Consider the following 20,787-nt stretch of genomic DNA (forward strand, 5'->3'; position numbering starts at 1 on the left):
TGCGAAATAAGTGAGGGCAACAGGGCACTGCTGGTACCTGCCCCGTCCTTCCGTTGCTTTATTTTTTAGGTCTCGGTCTGACTTGAGCAGAGCATGGCTCGTATATGACAAGAGTGACATCATACTCCTGGAGCTGCGACAGCCGAGTGGTTAAGGCTTTGAACCTGAAATTCAATAGGGTTTCCCAGCGCAGGTTCAAATCCTGCTTTCAACATCGTGCGATTTTGCATGAACACCATTTGGTTTGTTAAGGAAATGTTCACTTCTCATTACGCAATCCTCATCAAGTCACAGAGTTAAACAGCAAAAACTCAAACTAAATGTAAACATTAAGACAATTTCAACACTCAGGAAGTGTGTTAGGGAGCAGGTGGTTCGGAAGGGTTCGTAGTCTGAACCTGTCCTGCCTGATCTTGACGAGTCCCAAAAAGAGTAATTTTGTTATGTAGCGTCTCTTGTTTAGGCTTTTGGACCATTTCTGAGTACACTTAAGGGCCCGGTCCCAGCGCCGTAATATAGGGAAAAGAGGGTAGAAATGCACAGTGATTGATTACCGCTTATCTGTGCCCTGTCACTCACTTTGAGTGATACGTGTTGCTATTTTTATTAATTGTATGAAAGCATGCAAAATAAGTGAGGGCAACAGAGCACTGCTGGTACCTGCCCCGTCCTTCCGTTACTTTACTTTTTAGGTCTCGGTCTGACGTGAGCAGCACATGGCTCATATACGACAACAGTGACATCACACTCATGGTGCTGTGATGGCCGAGTGGTTAAGGTGTTAGACTCGAAATCGAAAGGGTTTTCCCTGCGCAGGTTCGAATCCTGCTTGCAGCGACGTGCGATTTTGCAGGAACACCATTTGGTTTGTTAAGGAAATGTTCACTTCTCGTTAGGCAATCCTCATCAAGTCACAGAGTTAAACAACAAAAACTCAAACTAAATGTAAACATTGAGACAATTTCAACACTCAGGAAGTGTTTTAGAGAGCAGGTGGTTCGAAGGGTTCGTAGTCTGGACCTGTCCAGCCTGATCTTGACGAGTCACGAAAAGAGTAATTTTTTTTATGTAGAGTGTCTCGTTTAGGCTTTTTGACTCTTTCTGAGTACACTTGAGGGCCCGGTCCCAGTGCCGTAATATAGGGAAAAGAGGGTAGAAAAGCACAGTGATACATTACTGCTCATCTGTGCCCTGTCACTCACTTTGAGTGATAGGTGTTTGCTATTTTTATTAATTGTATGAAAGCAAGCGAAATAAGTGAGGGCAACAGAGCACTGCTGGTACCTGCCCCGTCCTTCCGTTACTTTATTTTTTAGGTCTCGGTCTGACGTGAGCAGCGCATGGCTCATATACGACAACAGTGACATCATACTCATGGAGCTGCGATGGCCGAGTGGTTAAGGCGTTGGACTCGAAATCCAATGGGGATTTCCTGTGCAGATTCGAATCCTGCTTGTAGTGACGTGTGATTTTGCATGAACACCATTTGGTTTGTTAAGGAGGTTTTCACTTCTCGTTAGTCAATCCTCATCAAGTCACAGAGTTAAACAGCAAAAATTCAAACTTAATGTAAACATTAAGACAATTTCAACACTCAGGAAGTGTTTAAGAGAGCAGGTGGTTCGGAAGGGTTCGTAGTCCGGACCTGTCCTGCTTGATCTTGACGAGTCACAAAAAGAGTAATTTTTTTATGTTGTGTGTCTTGTTTAGGTTTTTGGTCTCTTTCTGAGTACTCTTAAGGGCCCATTCCCAGCGCCTTAATATAGGGAAAAGAGGGTAGAAATGCGCAGTGATTGATTACGGCTCATCTGTGCCCTGTCACTCACTTTGAGTGATGCGTGTTGCTATTTTTATTAATTGAATGAAAGCATGCGAAATAAGTGAGGGAGACAGGGCACTGCTGGTACGTGCCCCGTCCTTCTGTAACTTTAATTTTTAGGTCTCATCCTGATGTGAGCAGCGCATGGCTCGTATACGACAACAGTGACATCATACTCACGCAGCTGCGAAGGCCGAGTGGTTAAGGCGTTGGACTTGAAATCCAATGGGGTTTCCCCGCGTAGGTTTGAATCCTGCTTGCACCGTCATGAGATTTTGCATGAACACAATTTGGTTTAGTTAAGTAAATGTTCACTTCTCGTTATGCAATCCTCATCAAGTCACAGAGTTAAACGGAAAAACTCGAACTAGATGTAAACATTGAGAGAATTTCTAAAACCAGGAAGTGTTTTAGAGAACAGGTGGCTAGGAAGGGTTTGTAGTCTGGACCTGTCCTGCCTGATCTAGACAAGTCAGGAAAAGAGTAATTTTTTTTATGAAGCGTGTCTTGCTTAGGCTTTTGGACTCTTTCTGAGTACACTTAAGGGCCTGTTGCCACCGCTGTAATATAGGGAAAAGAGGGTAGAAATGCGCAGTGATTGATTACCGCTCTACTGTGCCTTGCCACTCACTTTGAGTGACGCGTGATGCTAATTTTATTAATTGAAAGCATGTGAAATAAGTGAGGGCAATAGGGCACTGCTGGTACCTGCCCCGTCCTTCTGTTACTTTATTTTTTAGGTCTCGTCCTGACGTGAGCAGCGCATGGCTCGTATACGACAACAGTGACATCATACCCATGGAGCTGCGATGGCCGAGTGGTTAAGGTGTTGGACTCTAAATCAAATGGGGTTTCCCTGCACAGGTTTGAATCCTGCTTGCAACGTTGTGTAATTTTGCATGAACACCATTGGGTTTAGTTAAGTAAATGTTCACTTCTTGTTATGCAATCCTCATCAAGTCACAGAGTTAAACGGCAAAAACAAAAACTAGATGTAAACATTGAGACAATTTCCACACCCAGGAAGTTTTTTAGAGAGCAGGCTGTTTGGGGGTGTTCTGTATTTTTGGGAGTGGGTTGAGGGGTCTGGGAGCACTGCTGGGAAGGTCTAATTTTGATGGCAAGTGGTTTGAAGAAAATCCATGGTGGAAAAGGGGGGTTTGGTCCTAGTTTCAGAGTGCGTTTTGGCACGATCTTAACTTAGACCTCTGCCAGGTAGCAGTATTGCATGTTTTTGGGGGGCTGTTTGGGGGTGTTCTATATTTTTGGTAGTGGATTGAGGGGTCTGGGGGCACTGCTGGGAACGTCTAATTTTGATTACAAGTGGTTTGAAGAAAATCCATGGTGGAAAACGGGTGTTTTGGGCCTAGTTTCAGAGTGCATTTTGGCACGATTTTAATTTAGCCCCCCGCAATGTAGCAGTATTGCATGTTATTGGGGGGCTGTTTGATGGTGTTCTAGATTTTTGGGTTGGGTTGAGGGGTCTGGGAGCACTGCTGGGAAGGTCTAATTTTGATTGCAAGTGGTTTGAAGAAAATCCATGGTGGAAAAGGAGGGGGTTGGGCCTAGTTTCATAGTGCGTTTGGCACTATTTTAACGGGCCTCTGCGAAGTAGCAGTATTGCATGTTTTTGGGGGGCTGTTTGGGGGTGTGCTAGATTTTTGGGGGTGGGTTTAGGGGTTTGGGAGGCACGGTGGGAAGGTCTAATTTTGATTGCAAGTGGTTTGAAGAAAATCCATGGTGGAAAAGGGGTGTTTCTTAGCAGTATTGCATGTTTTTGGGGGGCTGTTTGGGGGTGTTCTAGATTTTTGGGAGTGGGTTTAGGGGTCTGGGAGCACTGCTGGGAAGGTCTAATTTTGATTGCAAGTGGTTTGAAGAAAATCCATGGTGGAAAAGGGGGGTTTGGGCCTAGTTTCAGAGTGCGTTTTGGCAAGATTTTAACTTAGGCCTCTGCAAGGTAGCAGTATTGCATGTTTTTGGGGGGCTGTTTGGGGGTGTTCTATATTTTTGGTAGTGGGTTGAGGGGTCTGGGAGCACTGCTGGGAAGGTCTAATTTTGATTGCAAGTGGTTTGAAGAAAATCCATGGTGGAAAAGGGGTGTTTTGGGCCTAGTTTCAGAGTGCATTTTGGCACGATTTTAATTTAGCCCCCCGCAAGGTAGCAGTATTGCATGTTTTTGGGGGGCTGTTTGATGGTGTTCTAGATTTTTGGGTTGGGTTGAGGGGTCTGGGAGCACTGCTGGGAAGGTCTAATTTTGATTGCAAGTGGTTTGAAGAAAATCCATGGTGGAAAAGGGGTGTTTTGGGCCTAGTTTCAGAGTGCATTTTGGCACGATTTTAATTTAGCCCCCCGCAAGGTAGCAGTATTGCATGTTTTTGGGGGGCTGTTTGATGGTGTTCTAGATTTTTGGGTTGGGTTGAGGGGTCTGGGAGCACTGCTGGGAAGGTCTAATTTTGATTGCAAGTGGTTTGAAGAAAATCTATGGTGGAAAAGGAGGGGGTTGGGCCTAGTTTCATAGTGTGTTTGGCACTATTTTATCGGGCCTCTGTGAAGTAGCAGTATTGCATGTTTTTGGGGGGCTGTTTGGGGGTGTTCTAGATTTTTGGGGGTGGGTTTAGGGGTTTGGGAGGCACGGTGGGAAGGTCTAATTTTGATTGCAAGTGGTTTGAAGAAAATCCATGGTGGAAAAGAGGGGTTTTGGGCCTAGTTTCAGAGTGCGTTTTGGCACGATTTTAACTTAAGCCTCTGCAAGGTAGCCGTATTGCATGCTTTTGGGGGGCTGTTTGGGGGTGTTCTATATTTTTGGGGATGGGTTTAGGGGTTTGGGAGGCACGGTGGGAAGGTCTATTTTTGATTGCAAGTGGTTTGAAGAAGATCCATGGTGGAAAAGGGGTGTTTTGGGCCTAGTTTCAGAATGGGTTTTGGCACGATTTTAACTTAGGCCTCTGCAAGGTAGCAGTATTGCATGTTTTTGGGGGGCTGTTTGGGGGTGTTCTATATTTTTTGGAGTGAGTTGAGGGGTCTGGGAGCACTGCTGGGAAGGTCTAATTTTGGTTGCAAGTGGTTTGAAGAAAATCCATGGTGGGAAAGGGAGGTTTGGGCCTAGTTTCAGAGTGCGTTTTGGCACGATTTTAACTTAGGCCTCTGCAAGGTAGCAGTATTGCATGTTTTGGGGGGCTGTTTGGGGGTGTTCTAGATTTTTTGAGATGGGTTTAGGGGTCTGGGAGGCACGGTGGGAAAGTCTAATTTTGATTGCAAGTGGTTTGAAGAAAATCCATGGTGGAAAAGGGGTGTTTTGGGCCGAGTTTCAGAGTGCGTTTTGGCACGATTTTACCAGGCCTCAGCAAGGTAGCAGTATTGCATGTTTTTGGGGGGCTGTTTGGGGGTGTTCTGTATTTTTGGGAGTGGGTTGAGGGGTCTGGGAGCACTGCTGGGAAGGTCTAATTTTGATGGCAAGTGGTTTGAAGAAAATCCATGGTGGAAAAGGGGGGTTTGGTCCTAGTTTCAGAGTGCGTTTTGGCACGATCTTAACTTAGGCCTCTGCAAGGTAGCAGTATTGCATGTTTTTGGGGGGCTGTTTGGGGGTGTTCTATATTTTTGGTAGTGGGTTGAGGGGTCTGGGAGCACTGCTGGGAAGGTTTAATTTTGATTACAAGTGGTTTGAAGAAAATCCATGGTGGAAAAGGGGTGTTTTGGGCCTAGTTTCAGAGTGCATTTTGGCACGATTTTAATTTAGCCCCCCGTAAGGTAGCAGTATTGCATGTTATTGGGGGGCTGTTTGATGGTGTTCTAGATTTTTGGGTTGGGTTGAGGGGTCTGGGAGCACTGCTGGGAAGGTCTAATTTTGATTGCAAGTGGTTTGAAGAAAATCCATGGTGGAAAAGGAGGGGGTTGGGCCTAGTTTCATAGTGCGTTTGGCACTATTTTAACGGGCCTCTGCGAAGTAGCAGTATTGCATGTTTTTGGGGGGCTGTTTGGGGGTGTGCTAGATTTTTGGGGGTGGGTTTAGGGGTTTGGGAGGCACGGTGGGAAGGTCTAATTTTGATTGCAAGTGGTTTGAAGAAAATCCATGGTGGAAAAGGGGTGTTTCTTAGCAGTATTGCATGTTTTTGGGGGGCTGTTTGGGGGTGTTCTAGATTTTTGGGAGTGGGTTTAGGGGTCTGGGAGCACTGCTGGGAAGGTCTAATTTTGATTGCAAGTGGTTTGAAGAAAATCCATGGTGGAAAAGGGGGGTTTGGGCCTAGTTTCAGAGTGCGTTTTGGCAAGATTTTAACTTAGGCCTCTGCAAGGTAGCAGTATTGCATGTTTTTGGGGGGCTGTTTGGGGGTGTTCTAGATTTTTGAATATGGGTTTAGGGGTTTGGGAGGCACGGTGGGAAGGTCTAATTTTGATTGTAAGTGGTCTGAAGAAAATCCATGGTGGAAAAGGGGTGTTTTGGGCCTAGTTTCAGAGTGCATTTGGGCACGATTTTAACTTAGGCCCCTGCAAGGCAGCAGTATTTCATGCTTTTGGGGGGCTGTTTGGGGGTGTTCTATATTTTCGGGAGTGGGTTGAGGGGTCTGGGAGCACAGCTGGGAAGGTCTAATTTTGATTGCAAATGGTTTGAAGAAAATCCATGGTGGAAAAGGGCGGTTTTGGGCCTAGTTTCAGAGTGCGTTCTGGCACGATTTTAACTTAGGCCTCTGCAAGGTAGAAGTATTGCATGTTTTTGGGGGGCTGTTTGGGGGTGTTCTAGATTTTGGGGGATGGGTTTAGGGGTTTGTGAGGCACGGTGGAAGGGTCTAATTTTGATTGCAAGTGGTTTGAAGAAAATCCATGGTTGACAAAGGGGTGTTTTTAAGCAGTATTGCATGTTTTTGGGGGGCTGATTGGGGGTGTTCTAGATTTTTGGGAGTGGGTTTAGGGGTCTGGGAGCACTGCTGGGAAGGTCTAATTTTGATTACAAGTGGTTTGAAGAAAAGCCATGGTGGAAAAGGGGGGTTTTGGACCTAGTTTCAGAGTGCGTTTTGGCACGATTTTAACTTAGGCCCCTGCAAGGTAGCAGTATTGCATGCTTTTGGGGGCTGTTTGGGGGTGTTCCTAATTTTCGGGAGTGGGTTGAGGGGTCTGGGAGCACAGCTGGGAAGGTCTTATTTTGATTGCAAGTGGTTTGAAGAAAATCCATGGTGGAAAAGGGCGGTTTTGGGCCTAGTTTCAGAGTGCGTTTTGGCACTATTTTAACTTAGGCCTCTGAGAAGTAGCAGTATTGCATGTTTTTGGGGGGCTGTTTGGGGGTGTTCTAGATTAGTGGTAGTGGGTTTAGGGGTTTGCGAGGCACGGTGGGAAGGTCTAATTCTGATTGCAAGTGGTTTGAAGAAAATCCATGGTGAAAAAGGGGGGTTTGGGCCTAGTTTCCGAGTGCGTTTTGGCACGATTTTAACTTAGGCCTCTGCAAGGTAGCAATATTGCATGTTTTTGGGGGGCTGTTTCAGGGTGTTCTAGATTTTTCAGGATGGGTTTAGGGGTTTGGGAGGCACGGTGGGAAGGTCTAATTTTGATTGCAAGTGGTTTGAAGTAAATCCATGGTGCAAAATGTGATTTTTAGCAGTATTGCATGTTATGGGGGGCTGTTTGGGGGTGTTCTAGATTTTTGGGAGTGGGTTTAGGGGTCTGGGAGCACTGCTGGGAAGGTCTAATTTTGATTGCAAGTGGTTTGCAGAAAATCCATGGTGGAAAAGGGGTGTTTTGGGCCTAGTTTCAGAGTTCGTTTTGGCACTATTTTAACTTAGACCTCTGCGAGGTAGCAGTATTGCATGTTTTTGGGGGGCTGTTTGGGGGTGTTCTATATTTTCGGGAGTGGGTTTAGGGGTCTGGGAGCTCTGCTAGGAAGGTCTAATTTTGTGTAAAAGTAGCAGTTTGGTCGTAGGTTGAGGGGAAAGGGGAATTTGGCCCTGTTTCTGAGGTGCATTTCAGCGCATAGGCTAACATTGCCGGTAATGCGCTATTGCAGATGTCACTGGAGACAACTCTTCTGGCACTTTACGCAGCTGTAGTGTAGGAAAAGCACAATAATTTACCCAACGAGGTAGCACTTACTGGATTAGCCAGTAGAAAGTACTCCAGTAATAACTATGCAAATTGCAAAAAAATCCGCGAGTTTGTGGGAAAATCAGCAAATTCTCTGATTTTTTTGCAATTTCGCGCGAATTTGTGGATTTTTTTGTGATTTTGCACGAATTCGCGGACCGCAGATCCGCAAAATTCACCCATAGTTACTAATTACTATCCTTGAAAAGGAGACTCAGGGTACGCACTTTCGAAATGATGCTTGTATGTAATACTGTCACCTCTGAAACTGAAAGTGTTATTTTTGCACTACACAGCGTACCTTATATTTTTTCTCCGTGGTGTTTTAATATCTCTTCCTGTTTTTCCATCTACAATTACAGGCCGGCTTTTACCCTGTGCCATGGAACAAACGATTAACTCAGGCTTACCATTAGCGATTCGCAATTCCGCATCAAGCAGGCAGTGGACAGTGTGTCTGGTCACCAAGATTGATCGACTGAGCGTCAGATGGAATGAAGGAGTACCGCGAATAAGAGGAATGGCTGGATGCATGTAACTTCACAAATTCAACAGGACAACTACAACATACAGTTACAGTATCCTCTTCACTTCTCCTTATCTTTTAAATGTTATTGTTGTGTACTTGAACTTCTACCAGTGTGACTCTGTGCGTTTGTTTGCTCTCTGCTTCAAATTTATCCCTCCAGCTATTTGATATGTTTATTTGCTAATTTTAAAACTAATTTAATGTACTAATAAGTGTTTATTCTCTCTGAGGGCAGAGAGGCAAGTGAAATTGCGTAATTACTGCAGCCTTGAACTGTCAAATTGTTTCTTCATAGTTACTAGTAAGTTGTAGTAAGTATTACTTTTCAGTAACCTAACCATCCATTTAGCAAACAACTTCATGCATGCAGTAGTGCACTTCCTTTATGTCCCTTAAAAGATTTATGGATATCTTCGAATCCAAAGATTTGTTTTTCTTCATTTGTTGTTTGTCCATGCTGTGTTTTTTTTTCCTCTCTCCACAAAACTTTCCCAAAAACCCCCATTCCCATCCAATTTTCAAACCCTAACCCTCTTCCCCCGGGCTGTGTGGTTTTTTTCATTGAGGTGTGACTAAATGACAACAATAAATTCCACACACTTGCTGGGGAGGATAAGGTCAAAGCAACAGAAAAATCATTCAAATCAGAATTTCATGTGCACCATCGTGGATTGATCATCAACGACATCCTCCTCCTACACGTGACGAATCGAATGCTTAATGCTTACGTTGCTGTGTCCTTTGCCTTAATACTATTGCTTATATTAGCTATACTCCACGCAACTAGTACTTATATTTTGAATACGTTAACACTGCTTAGGCTACAATTAATGGCACTGTTCTCTACCGTACTATCTATCGTACAGCACAACGATGATCTTTCATCCGTCAAGGATTCAAGTCAACACCCAACCTTAATCGCCATTTGCCATGCAGCCAGCCCTGTTCTCAAACACGAATCACAGGTAAGATAAGCATTTTGGGGAGGTAAAATAATGGGCTAGTACTCGGAGGAGAGGAGAGACTGACAATAGTACTAATAAAGTACTAGTAGGCCAATTGAATTCACTAACTCTTTTAGTGGCACTTTTGTACATTTTTGGACGTTTAGATAATTCATGCTGGTAAGTTTGAAGAAAACAAACGTACAATACCCCCGCCCACCACCACACAAAATAATATGAATGTGTATACTATGTTTAAGTATGTAAAATAAATGAATATATTTCCCCTAACAAAAATAAACTAACCCAACTCACCCCCTCCCTAACCCCATCCAATGTCCAAATGTCCTTCTTCAAGTCCCTTTCCCCAACGCCCAATTCCCACCCCCCCCAATAGTCTTTAAAAAAGGGGCAGGGGTCAGTCACTTCCTCCGGCGGTGTCCTGTGGACAGGTGGTCCCGCAGCTCTTTGCGGAGGTCCCGGAGCTGGCGCTGTTGCTTCTCTGCCAAGCGCTCCAGGTAGTCCACTCTCTTTCAGAGGGGGGCAGCTGTTGTTTTTGCTGCTGTGCGGCGGCAGCGGGAGGCTGTCGGGCCACGGTGCCGTTTCGCTGGAGGCTTCTGGCTGGTGGCCCCGGGGGCACTGGAGGAGGATGCAGTAGTTGCCGCCTCCTCCTGCTCCCGAGCCCACAGCCACCGATATTCGGCGCAAATGGCCTCCAGCTTACGGGTCCTGGCCTGGACAGCCATCTCCTTCCGGGTGAGCTTTTTTTGTTACAGAGCTTCTATATGAAGAAAGAAAGAAAAATACTGTAGCCAATAGTCTTTAACATTAACTCAAAATAATTCAACAGAAAGTTGTATCACACTAACACTAGCAACTTGCAAGCTCAGTATAACATTTTGGCATGTTTCTTTCCGCCGTCTTTGTAGGCCTGTGACATTAGTGGGAGTTTCAAGAATTCTCTATGGACTCACTACTACATAGTCAGAGAGTCAGAGACTACACCAGTCTTCTACTTTTTTCTCTTGTTTTGCAAAAGAAATTACTTGTACGTGAACTTGTGGTAGCCGGCATAATGCCAGCTCACTCAGCTTGCACCCAAGAAAAACAGACACAAGCCATGATGACGCAGACTCACATTACTTTAAGCAGTACATGTCAGGTTTATCTCCACGGAATCCAGTTGTTGTATACCATGGTCCACCTCCAAATGTCACTAACACCTTGATTAAGTTAAACAAGGTGTTTGAGCCATTAGGCGGGGGAAAAATAAGAAGAGAGAAAAAAGGAAGGGAAAGGAAGGGGTCAGCGGGGAAAGGAAAACCTGAAACGACAAATAATACCTTCATAAGCAACAATAATCATATTAGGACTACACTCATGAATTCTCGCTAAATGAACCCTGTATACCTGCTAAAAGTAAATAAACAAGACTCTCTGATGTCAGCCTCTCTTCCCCCACTTCTTGAGACTGAGAATTGCCTATTAGAAACATAAACAATAATGTTACAACATCCCTTGGGTATACTGGGCAAAAGTTGGTAGGTGTTCATTCCACCCACCAGGACATACCGCAGAATAGAAAAGAAGATGAGGAACTGGAGTATCAATCATAAAAGAACCACAAAGTAAATCACTGGTCTCAGATGAAGAAAAGATGGATACGGTAGTGTGTAGGAGGTAAGAACCACAACACTCCGCTCCTGATGATTCTGTTAGACATGAACAGATACCACAGCTATAAGAACAAACAGTAACGTGTAGTTGCGACCACTAGCACACTCTGCTTCATTTCCACAGTTTATTGATACATAGAGTCCAGTGGAAAAACGGTAACGCGTAGTTGAGGCCACCACAGCGCTCCGCTTTTCCCTCCTCTTTCTTTAACTAATAATGTCATAAGCACGGCAGCGCGTAGTTGCTACCACCACTGCGCTCCGCGACAAATATCAATGAGCCAAATCCCAACAACCGAATAGCAATTAGAGTAAATGTGAGTCAAATTCTCAATGAAGAACAGAACTCGTTCCTCTCAACAATTGTTCATAAATAACAAAGAAAAAAACGGAGACTCGTAGCAGCCTGCTAGCGTGCCCCGTACAGTCACAGCAATTAATCCAAGGAATCCTTTCGGCAGCGCGGCGGAAGGCAACGCGCGCTGAACAAACGAACACCAAGAATCTTACCTTGGATTCAGAAATAACAGTCCAAAGATTCTGCCCCGATCAGCAGCCAAAGAACATGGCGTGAAGAGGTCCTTCTCTCACGCCTGACAGCGTCAAGATTCAAATCCAGAATAACACGCAACAGGAAGCGTGCTCTGACCCCTAAAGTACTTCCTGTGTACTACGGGAGGGAATCATGGCAAGTGTAGTTTCCATCATAATGTAGGCGCAGTATGGGCATAATCCTGACAGTACATCCTCCTCCCTAGCGCCTACTAGGACCAGGCCGCAAAGGAAACCTTCGGTGATAAGAGCGGATGGCAGCAGGAGCCTGTATATTTCCCACAGGTTCCCAGGAATCATCTTCGGCCTAGTAGCCTTTCCAGGATACCAGATACCAAAGAACTCCCCTCCTCACCTTGGAATCCTTGATGCTCCTAACCTCGTAATCAAGACCCCTATCACTGACCACAGGCGGAGGGGCACGCCTCCTGGCCGAGAGAGCAGGCTTCAACAGGTTACAGTGAAACACAGGGTGTATTCTGAGTGTACCAGGCAATTTCAATTTGTATGCCACCGGATTGATTCGCTTCACAATGGTATATGGCCCTATGTACCGTGGATGAAACACACTACGTAGTTTGAACTTGATGTTGCGAGTGGATAACCATACTCTATCGCCCACCTGATATACAGGGCCTTTGGTCCGATGACGATCCTCCCATTTTTTGTACTCCTTCTTAGCCTGGAGTAGATGTACCCTTATCTTTCTGTGTACGGTGTGGATTTTCCGCATCAGCCCCATGACCGTAGGCTGGTTAGATACCTCCTCGGGAATGTAGACCGGAAGAATCCGTGCATCGAAACCATATGTAGCAAGGAAAGGAGAAAACCCACTGAGCAATGCCAAGCATTATTGTATGCTACCTCGGCCAACCATAACATAGAAACCCAGGAATCCTGAGCGTCCGTTGCGTAGCATCGTAGATACTTCTTTAGAGTCTGGTTTAGTCTCTCCGTCTGTCCATCGGTTTGTGGATGGAAGCTCGTGGAGAGTAAGGATTGAATATGTAATGCCTGACACCACACCTTCCAAAATCTGGAAAATGAATTGCGGGCCTCTGTCAGACACGATGACCTCGGGCACTCCGTGCAACCGAATAACATTGGTCAACAGTAATTGTGCCGTTTGGCCAGCTGTAGGAAGATTCACACATGGGATGAAATGCCCCAACTTTGTGAGGCTGTCTATGACGACTAATATGGCCGACTTGCCCTGATACTGAGGTAATCCAGTAACGAAATCCAAACTAATGTTCTGCCAAGGCCTTCCTGGTGAAGGCAACAGCATCAACAAACCTTTCTTCCTTCCAGTCACATTCTTTGCACGAGCACATTCCTCACACTGCCCTATCCATTTGGACACATCAGCCTTTTCTCTATCCCACCAGAAGTGGCGTTCCAAGAGTTGTAAGGTCTTTCTTACCCCCTGATGACCAGCCAACGGGGAATCATGGTACCAAGCAAAGGCCTTCTTTTGCAACGCTAAGGTGGGTAGGAACAATCTATTGTCCTGAAAAGGCAGACCTTGCTTCAATGAACGATTGCTACCCTTAGTTGCCCAAAGAACCCATGCATCCTGGTCCTTTGTTTTGCGAATGACCTCCAGGAAGGTATCAGCCTGTATCACACAGATCACCTTACCTGGATCCAAGATTGCCTTCAGGTTCTCTTCCTCTCCCCCTGTCTCAACCTGTTCTTGTCTAGAGAGTGAATCTGCTTTCAGATTGTCCACCCCTGGCCGATATGTGATGGTAAAATCATACTCTGAGAAGAACAGCATCAATCACATCTGTCTCTGTGTGAGGTGTCTAGCCATTTTCATAAATTGAAGGTTTCTATGGTCTGTAAAGACTGTGACCGGGAAGGCAGCCCCCCACAGATGTTGACGCCATTCTTGAAATGCCCTCTTGATGGCTAACAGCTCTTTTTCCGCAACTTTATAGTTCTTTTCGGACACACTCAATTTCTTCGACAAGTAGGCAATAGGGTGTAGTTGCCCTGTGTCTTTGTCTCTCTGGGACAGTATGGCCCCTATCGCTTCATCAGAAGCATCAGCTTCAACTATATACGGGTATTCTGGTTTTGGGTGCGCAAGTATTGGAGCTGTGGTAAAAGCTGTTTTTAGATACTCAAAGGCTTCAGCAGCCTCACTAGACCACTGAAATTTCACTCCTTTCCTGAGTAGTCTTGTCAAAGGGGCCGCCACCTTAGAGAACTGCAGGATAAATCTGCGGTAGTAATTGGCGAAGCCTAAAAAGCTCTGGACTTCTTTCACACTTGTGGGTGTAGGCCATGTCTGTACTGCCTGTACTTTTCTTTCTGACATTTGCAACCCCTCATGACTTAACATAACCCCCACAAATTCTACTACCGGCACACTGAATTCGCATTTGCTTATTTTGCAAAAAAAGAATATGTTCTCTTATTTTCTGTAGTACCTCAACAACATGTTGTTTGTGTAGTGTGGTGTCTTCTGAATAAATCAGGATGTCATCAATGTACTCCACTGCACTGATATCCACAAACTCTTTTAGGACATCATTCAAGAAGTATTGAAATGCCGCCGGTGCGTTGCACAAACCGAAAGGCATAACAGTGTACTCATATAAACCGTATCGGGTCTTAAAGGCGTTCTTCCACTCATCCCCCTCGCAAACACGGACCAAATGGTATGCGCCCCTGAGGTCCAGTCTAGTGAATACTCTGGCGTTCCTCACTTGATCTATCAAAACAGAGATAAGGGGTAGAGGATATCTATTTCTGACGTGTTCCTGTTCAACATGCGGTAATCCACACAGGCTCTCAGATCTCCGTTGGCTTTTTTAATGAAAAACAGAGGAGATGCTGCAGGAGATCTGGATGGCCTGATGAATCCAATGTCAGTATAATGATCCAGGTATTCTTTTAAGTGGGTTGTCTCAGGTATGGATAACGCATAAACGCTACATGACGGAATGGTGGCCCCCTCCACTAAATCAATTCTACAATCGTACATCCTATGCGGTGGTAACTGCTCTGCCTTGCTTTCGCTGAATACGTCTTTGTATTCCTGATACTCAGATGGTAGTCTAACCGATTTCTCAGCGGCAGTAGCCACCACCAATGGGATTTGTAGCAGAGAGGCTAACGAGGTTTTGTGCCCTTCCATGTGTTCTTTACAATCTCCTGACAAAAACTGAACCGTCATTTCCTTCCAATTAATCAAGGGGTTGTGGTGACTTAGCCAAGGCATCCCCAAGATTATCTCGTACTGTGGGGCTTCTATAATATTCAATGACAGTTCCTCCCTATGCATGCCTTCCTTTACCTCGACTGAGAGCACCACTGTCTCTGTCTGCTTTGTGATAAGACCTGAAGTCAAAGGTTTCCCATCAACAGCTAAGACTTCTTCTGGTGTTTCCCTAGGGACTCTATCCAATGACAAGGTTGACACGAGACCGCTATCAATGAAATTACCGGTGGACCCGGAATCAAAAATGACCAAGACTTGGTGTACTTGTAGCTGACTTTCTAATCCCATGGGAGTAGGATATGCGTCTCAGTGTCCATTAAAGTGAGTACTGTCAATGAAGGGACTTTCCATGGTTGAGTTTCGCTCTTGCCTTCAGGGATATCCACTGAGCCAACTGGTGAACTCAACACTGAAATAGCAACTTTCTTGTTCTTAAACCATCCCCTGTGGACTTAGGTTTGGAGGGACATTCCCTTACATAATGCCCCTTCTTTCCAAAATACATACACAACCCCGCAACTCTACGGCTTTCTTTTTCTTTCTTGGTTAATGGAGCTCTAACCGCTGCTATTTCCATGGGTTCTGCATTACTCTCAGGGGAAGGTAAAGCTCTGCGAGAAGTCCAATCGGGCCTAGACGGGCCTTTATCCCATCTTCTCCTATCCCCTCCCCTGTCTGCCAATCTACCATCTAATCTCAAGGTCAAACTAACCATATCTGCACACGTGACTGGTTGAGGGTCTATCTGTGCGATTATGTACTTTAAGCCGTCCCTTAACCCCTGGTAAAAAAAGGGACATCCTTTTCTCTTCAGGACAGGAGGTTTCAGCCACTAATCTATTAAACGTGGTTAGATATGTCACCAAATCACCTCTTCCTTGTCTGAGTTCCAATAGTTCTCTGTCAGCACTGAAAGTTGTGGCCCTTCTATCAAACACTCACTCAAACTCAGTACGAAAAGCTGACCAATCTGAAAGAACTGGATCATTGTTTATTACTAACGGTACTGTCCAATTAGCTGCATCACCTATTAGATAAGATATGGCAAAAGCCACACAAGAGTGGTTGTTAGGGAATGAGGCGGGCTTACAAGAGAAATGGGGCATAATTTGTGTTAAAAACACCTGTGCCTCGGTTGGGTCACCTGAATACCTCTCAGGACTAGCCAGAGGAATAGGAGGAGGGACAGTGACCTGTATCTGAGATGACGGGGCATCAAAGGGATTTCTTGACAGCCTTTCTACTTTTTCTCTTAATGCGGTCGTTTCTTCTTTAGAGGAGGCTAGCTCCTGTTGCACCAGAAGTAACGCCTGCATTACATCATCCATGGTGGCCATTATTATAAACAACTGAATCAGGTAGAGTGGTTTTCGTGGGCGTGTTATTCTGTCAGGTTTATCCCCACGGAATCCAGTTGTTGTATACAATGGTCCACCTCCAAATGTCACTAACACCTTGATTAAGTTACACAAGGGGTTTGAGCCATTAGGCGGGGGAAAAATAGGAGGAGGGAAAAAAGGAAGGGAAAGGAAGGGGTCAGCAGGGAAAGGAAAACCTGAAACGGCAAATAATACCTTCATCAGCAACAATAATCATATTAGGACTACACTCATGAATTCTCGCTAAATGAACCCTGTATACCTGCTAAAAGTAAATAAACAAGACTCTCTGATGTCAGCCTCTCTTCCCCCTCTTCTTGCGATTGAGAATTGCCTATCAGAATCATAAACAATAATGTTACAACATCCCTTGGGTATACTGGGCAAAAGTTGGTAGGTGTTCATTCCACCCCCCAGGACAGACCGCAGAATAGAAAAGAAGATGAGGAACTGGAGTATCAATCATAAAAGAACCACCAAGTAAATCACTGGTCTCAGATGAAGAAAAGATGGATACGGTAGTGTGTAGGAGGCAAGAACCACAACACTCCGCTCCTGATGATTCTGTTAGACCTGAACAGATACCACAGCTATAAGAATAAACAGTAATGTGTAGTTGCGACCACTAGCATGCTCTGCTTCCTTTCCACAGTTTATTGATACATAGAGTCCAGTGGATAAACAGTAACGCGTAGTTGAGGCCACCACAGTGCTCCGCTTTTCCCTCCTCTTTCGTTAACTAATAATGTCATAAGCACGGCAGCGCGTAGTTGCTACCACCACTGCGCTCCGCGACAAATATCAATGAGCCAAATCGCAACAACCGAATAGCATGTAGAGTAAAGGCGAATCAAAGTCTCAATGAAGAACAGAACTCGTTCCTCTCAACAATTGTTCATAAATAACAAAGAAAAAACGGAGACTCGTAGCAGCCTGCTCGCGTGCCCCGTACAGTCACAGCAATTAATCCAAGGAATCCTTTCGGCAGCGCGGCGGAAGGCAACGCGCGTCGAACAAACGAACACCAAGAACCCTACCTTGGATTCAGAGAAACCAGTCCAAAGATTCTACCCCGATCAGCAGCCAAAGAACACGGCATGAAGAGGTCCTTCTTTCACGCCTGACAGCGTCAAGATTCAAATCCAGAATAACACGCAACAGGAAGCGTGCCCTGACCCCTAAAGTACATCCTGTGTACTACGGGAGGGAATCATGGGAAGTGTAGTTTCCATCGTAATGTAGGCGCAGTATGGGCATAATCCTGACAGTACATGCAGGTGGGGATAGGAAGCTCTTACTTTTCTACAGGGGTGACATTGGCCATACTCTGTTACATCAATGGCTACTGCTCAATGTAATTTTTATTTCGCACTGCCCCCCCGGGCCTTGAGTACAACAAAAGGAAAATGAAGATTATTCATTTCTGATCATATATCCTGCCGATCACATGATCTTTGCTTATATGATGGGTGACTTTAGGTGCTTTGTTATGTTATGTTATGTTATGTTATGTTATCGTAGGTTTTATTAAGCGCTCAGCTACTCTAGCAGAGTGTCCCGGCGCTGACAGATCAGACACAGCATAACTCATCCATCGGGGGTCAAATTAGAGGCCGAACAGCCACGTTTTAAGATCTTTCCTGAAAGATGCCGAATTCTCGTTTTTTCTCAGAGCAAGAGGCAAATCATTCCAGGCACGTGACGCTAGATGTTGAAAAGAACGGCCCCCAGTCCGTGCACGCCTGATTACAGGGATCCTCGCCAGTGACAAGGCAGCCGATCGTAAGGCTCTGGTTGGATGGTGGAAGACAATTCTCTTCCGGAAATAAAGAGCCCCAATGCCATGAAGGGCTTTAAACGCCACGGTAAGGGCCTTGAACTTAATGTGCTTCCTAATTGGAAGCCAGTGAAGGGACTCCAGAAGGCCAGTGGCATGAGAGCGGCGGCCAAGGCCAAAAATGGCCCGAGCCGCCGCGTTCTGCACTACCTGCAACCGTGACAAAAGATATTCAGGCAGGCCGAGGTAGAGCACGTTCACGTAGTCCAACCTCGATCCAATCAGGGCTTGCACCGTTGTTTTCCTATGGGCAATAGAGAGAAGGGGGAGGAACTTCCTCAACATTTCGAAACACTGCCCAGATTGAGTGAACAACAGCGATACTCCACCCATGACACAGCTGAAAGAAAATTATTAACATAGGGAGTGAGTGTGGTACCCATAATTGCCGGAGGAAGGGACTTGACTTGATATAATGTCAACTATACAATACATACACAATATATGCTGTGCTTGCAAAGTAAACTACTGTACAGTTAGTCAAGGGAGTATTTCTGAACAATCACAACTTCTAGTATTTGGATTTCCTCAGCTTTGCTACTCTGGCACGGACATGCTGTTCAAAGTAACACTGTTCATCCACTGAGCGTCTGCTCTACTACATACACCATTGCTATCTATGAGGAAGAAGAAGATACCATCCAGGCTTCCAAAGTAAACGTCTATCATTCTTCTTAATGTCTCAACTGTACCAAGTTTACTTTTTCTCAACAACCAACTAACACCCTTTCAATTTTATTTGGTAAACCACTGTCTTGACTTGCATTTGAGTTTGACCCAAATGATATATTGCAATGCACACCACACATGCATTTTCTGATTCACCCACACAGGCAGTCATCTTTTCTTTTTCCTCCAACCATCCTTACTTCAAGCAGTCACAGTCATGCATCTGATTCCTTCCTTTCAGCCACCTCTGCCTGCATTCAAAAACACGTGTCATTCTTTACAGTCATAAATGTTACGACTCGCTCGTCCTTCCTTTCACCCTTCTTTCCCTTTTCGTTCTTCACATCCCTGAAGTTCTTCTGATATGACTTGGCTTCACGATAAAAGTTTCCCAGCTGAGTTGAAGTCAAATAGAGGGGACCATTGCTTACCCGAGAACTACCGCTGCAAATGCTATTGCTAAGTCAAGGTTGACTGTCTTCTCCTTGATTGGCAAAAATGTAGTTCTAAATTAGTAACTGTTCTTAACAGTACAGTGTACTTGTACTAGTGTACTGCCTACTGTACAGTACATCATACACTCCTTTGCGAGCCTACTCAAAAATGTCAATAAGTAAGGAGTATAATAACTTACCACCGTCTGCCGCCGCTGAGCCATCCCCAACAGCTCCTCCTGGTGGCACTTGTGGCGCCGCTGCATCACCCCCTGGAGTGTACCCCTCCGCACTGCTGGCCCCGGCACTGGTGGTATTAGGTGCCGCATCCGATGTTGTAACTCTAGAAAAAACATGTCATATTTTCAGATGCCATACACCACCCCCTATTTCGTCTTGTAATGGAAGAAAATTTTAATACATAACCAATTTTTAATCATTGGGAATGAAAAAAGTGACGGTTTTGGGAAGGGTGTTAACCTTTTATATGGTTAGCCATTAAATGCTACACTTTTTAGGACAACTGATGAATGCTTGCTTTTTATTGTGCACCATTTTTCTAATTACACAAAGAAGATTCCATTGCCCTTCTGCCAACGGGACAATTCACCACCTACTCCTCATCACCAGCAGTACTTTAAGTACTTTAAAGAAGGTGGGGGCTCCCGCACAGTTATTCTAATAATTTGATGTGTTAATTTGAAGTATATTGATTCAAGGGAATGTTGTTTAAACTTTAACGTCATCTATCACCAGTGCTCGCTCGGAATACTGCGCTATTAAAAATAAACTGTGTGGCGTATGTTCACGAGTGAGTGAGCGGAAGGGTTTGAACTACTGCCCTTTGCAGGCATGTTTCCGTGACTCTGATAGGTTGGGACTCGGCGGTAGTCTTCTTCTGGTCTTCTAGGTCGTAATCATTGGTCAGACACACTGGATAGTCGGTCAGGGGATTGGGGGTTCAACTTCTGTTCGGACTGAGGTATGTGGAAAGTCGAACTGCACCTATCATCAACAATGTCCTATTTCTCTTGTCCATACTTCTGTATGTGCAGAATAGTCCCTGAAACACTAGTGGTATGGTATGTGCTCCTATCAAATCAAAAAAGCCAACTACTAGCTTATTCTTGGGTGGACATATTGGCATTTTGTTGTTGAAAATTGTCAAAGCACTTACATTAAGAAGACTGGAATAGACAGCAAGGGCAACCCAGAGGACTGCACTCAGTGCCTAGAGCTATTGCTGGATCAGAGTTTTGTTTAACACCGTTTGCCGACTGGGCAAGCCTAGCTACCTACACAGACCGACTCATAATAATAGTAAATAGTAGTAGCACAGAGAGTGATGGTAAGGGCAGGATAAGAATGTAGAAACAGTCTAGAAGAAGATCAAAGACTATTTTGTAAAAAATAGAATTAGGAAACAGTTTGTAATGAATAGGAGCTGTAAAAGTTAGGGAAGTGTAAGTATTAATATAACAATAGAACAACTTACTGGGGCCAACAATAAGAACCTGCAGAGGACCGATCCTGCTGCCCACCTTATTCTGCCGGAGTCTCTGTTGTGGTAGTCTCCTTGCCCCTGGGAGGTGCTGATGATCATGAAATAAACACAAACATGGATGATTGTTTTTTTGAAATATTTGATTT

General features: G+C 45.0%; 3 non-coding genes across 3 annotated transcripts; all 3 read left to right on the forward strand.

The window, feature by feature from the left end:
• Positions 1–755: 755 nt before the first annotated feature.
• Positions 756–837, forward strand: TRNAS-CGA (transfer RNA serine (anticodon CGA)). Its single transcript has one exon. It is a non-coding gene; the product is annotated as a tRNA-Ser (tRNA).
• A 542-nt stretch (positions 838–1,379) lies between these two features.
• Positions 1,380–1,461, forward strand: TRNAS-CGA (transfer RNA serine (anticodon CGA)). The gene has a single exon. It is a non-coding gene; the product is annotated as a tRNA-Ser (tRNA).
• A 541-nt stretch (positions 1,462–2,002) lies between these two features.
• TRNAS-UGA (transfer RNA serine (anticodon UGA)) lies at positions 2,003–2,084 on the forward strand. The gene has a single exon. It is a non-coding gene; the product is annotated as a tRNA-Ser (tRNA).
• The last annotated feature ends 18,703 nt before the right edge of the window (positions 2,085–20,787 follow it).

Source organism: Lissotriton helveticus, chromosome 11, assembly GCF_964261635.1.
Source record: "Lissotriton helveticus chromosome 11, aLisHel1.1, whole genome shotgun sequence".
NCBI classification, from domain to species: domain Eukaryota; kingdom Metazoa; phylum Chordata; class Amphibia; order Caudata; family Salamandridae; genus Lissotriton; species Lissotriton helveticus.